The following is a 3,121-nucleotide window of genomic DNA, read 5'->3' on the forward strand; positions in this document are numbered from 1 at the left end:
GCATCTGAGGTCACATTTTTGGTAGCGAAAATGTGTGCACGCAGGACATCCAGACTACTCAGGAAATCAGATTGTGTATAGAGGGCCAGAAAGAAGAATCTCGCAGCTTCAATGACATCAGTCGATACATCAAAGATAAAGTTCTCGCCAGGTTTGCCAGACTAAGCAAGTGGAAAAAGCTTTTCTGGATTGTCCACAGCACATTTGAAAGCCCGCTTCTTTCCTCTTTGGAATGGATAACTGACGATCACAGCCACTCAAGATGTACGCACTGAGGATAACAGAACATATTTAGTCCTGTACTGATTTCGTAGGGTTGTAATATAGAATACCTTATTCTCAAGAAATAGGGGCGCTTCTATCTCGGAAATCAGTTTTTCAAATGCATCATTATATGGATCATTCTCAGCTTGCTGTTTTGCGCCAGTGATCCTCTTGTTCATGTAAGTTGTCATACAAGAGCGGTGATAGCGAAAATCTGCTGCAACTATGTCAATGCTACCACTATCAAACATGTAATCTCTTCAGCATGACTTCATCATGAAGGCTTCTTGCTTTCTGTTGAATCGGTTTATGCCCTTCTAGATCTGTGATGAGCAAGAGCTTCCATTCGCCGTTTTTATCTCGCTCTTTGCAACAAATGAAACACTGGTGCTTGTATCGGATAGGTTGCTCAGAACTTGACCTTGTTCCCATATGTGCTGTGTTGGAACTAGAGCTTGATTCTTCACAATTGTTCACAGTAGTCTTAACATTTCGTATTTTCTGTTCAACTGTCTTTCAGTTTATATAACTGTTACGACATTTTGCATGCATTTTTGGTTCATGTAGCATAAAGTAATGTTCATCTATAATGTCTCGTTCCAATCTAAAAGCTACTTCGTCCATTCGTTTAGTGACAGCGTAAAGAAGTGCTGGATAACCCAGTGGCGTTAATTGTTGGAGCGGCACAATTTCTGATACATGCTGACAAATTAGACATCTGGAATAATCTGTGTCAGATCGGGATCTTTTCTCCCTTGTGTGTTCTGGTTCCATGATTTATTCAGTCTACTCTACCATGCCAGATAATCTGTGGAAGAAACAAATATGTACGATTGGTTGCAGTCTAGAATAATACAAGAATATCTTTGTATCACAAAAACATTACATGTACAGCCACTTGTAAGAAGACAATTTCTTCTAAAGCAAGAACAATATGCACATCTAAATAAGGACTGCTCCCTTGCACTAAGTGACCTGACATTCGAGCGAACTCGATGAATGTTGAGATTTACCATTTGTTTTATTAATCTCATTGACTTGATATGTATTTAAATAAATACATATCCTTGTCAAAGGACAAGGACCACGTCCTTGTCAAAGTGGACATCTCTCTGGCTGTTATCAGAGAACCACCTCACCGCCGTCGAGTCTGGCATTTCACTCAAGCCGACTGGCAGGGTCTCCGAGCAGCCATCAAACTTACAGACTGGTCTCCTATCACTACTTTCTCAAACATCAACTCATCCTGGGAATTCTTTCAAAGAAACTTGCTCTCCCTCATGCACAGATTTATCCCCTCTCGTGTTCAGTTGTCCTACCCTTCCTCCCGCCCTTGGTTTACTGAAGATTGTGGCGAGGCAGTTGTCCTGAAACAACTTGCGTTTGCCTCATGGAAAGCAAACCCAACTGAGGGCAATCTCAGTTCCTTCCACAAAGCTCGGAACAAGTGTGTATCTACCCTCAGGAGAGCCAGAAAACAACATCTTTCTCATCTCAAGTCTTAACTCTCAAACCTCTCTCACTCCTCAAAATCCTGGTGGCGTTATTAATCAAATCTGTTTCTGGTGTATGTTCCCCCTCCATCCCTCCCTTACCTCAAATGGCCGCACTGCTGATTCCACACGTGATAAAGCTGAATATCTAAACTCGGTGTTTTCATCAATAATCTCTCAGACTCTCTGGAAAATCCTCTATTTCTCTTTGCCGACGACTCCACGCTCTGCCGTACCATCCGTCATCCCTCAGACCGGCAAGCAGCAGCTTCTTTGCTCACTGCAGATCTGGATAAAATCACAAACTGGTCCAACACGTGGAACATGTCTCAATCCAGACAAATCTCTCACTCTCACTATGTCTCTTCGAAAGGACCGTTTAGAAAACCCCCCATCCACTTTCTCAACACTCCTCTGGAAGAAGCCTTTTCTTTCAAGCTTCTGGGTCTCACTATCTGCCATGACCTTTCCTGGGAGTCACATTTCCAACCTCGCCTCAAAAGCCAGTCGCCGACTGGAAATCCTCCGTCGTGCAAAGTCCTTCCTCGGCCCTCTTGAGCTCCTGACCACTTCCAAAGCTTTTGTCCGTAGCCTGATGGAGTACTGTTCTCCCCTCTGGGCTGGTGCTCCTGCCTCCCACCTTTCTCGGCTTCATGCTGTCGAAACCAGGGCATTGAAGATCATCGGCATCTCCCGCAATGAAGCTGAGTCTTTGGGCCTCTCACCCGATCACCGCAGGTTGGTCGGTGGTCTTTCTGTCTTCTACCGACTCCTCTCCAGTCTTGCCTCCCCCCTGCTCTCTCTGCAATTTGTCCCCACCACATTTCCACAGGGCGCTCAAGGTCCGCCAACAACCCCCTTCTGGTAAAACTACCAAAATCACGAATCACTGCTCATCTTCACTCTTTCATTCCTCGTTTTTCCCACCTTTGGAATAAACTTCCTCACTCTATTCTTTCCCATTCTTCCCTCCAGGCTTTCAAAACAGCTGTTCACCACCACCTCTTATCTTCCCCCATCCAAATCCTCGATCTTTTCTACCCCCGATAATCCACCCAAGCCCACTTCCTTCAATTCTCCTGCTTTCCTTCCTGAAAGTCCCTGTAATGTCCATCTTCTCTTCGCCATGTTCCCCGTCCCATCCCCATCCCTCTCCCTTCCACAGTTCACCGAATGTGTCTGTTCCCCACTGTTTTGTCCCTTCCACTCCCGCCCCTCTCGTCTCATGCCCCCTTGCTGTGAGTTGTGTGTTGGCTCTCATACGAGCCTCGACCAAGGTATGCAAAAAAAAAAAATTAGGATTTGGGGCATAGGTCATCTCAGGTTCACAATATTGTTACGGCTGTGGAAATTCGCAAACCACC

This window comes from Eptatretus burgeri, chromosome 10 (genome assembly GCF_056783735.1).
Source record: "Eptatretus burgeri isolate ZD-2024b chromosome 10, Ebu_testis_v1, whole genome shotgun sequence".
Classification (NCBI taxonomy): Eukaryota; Metazoa; Chordata; class Myxini; order Myxiniformes; family Myxinidae; genus Eptatretus; species Eptatretus burgeri.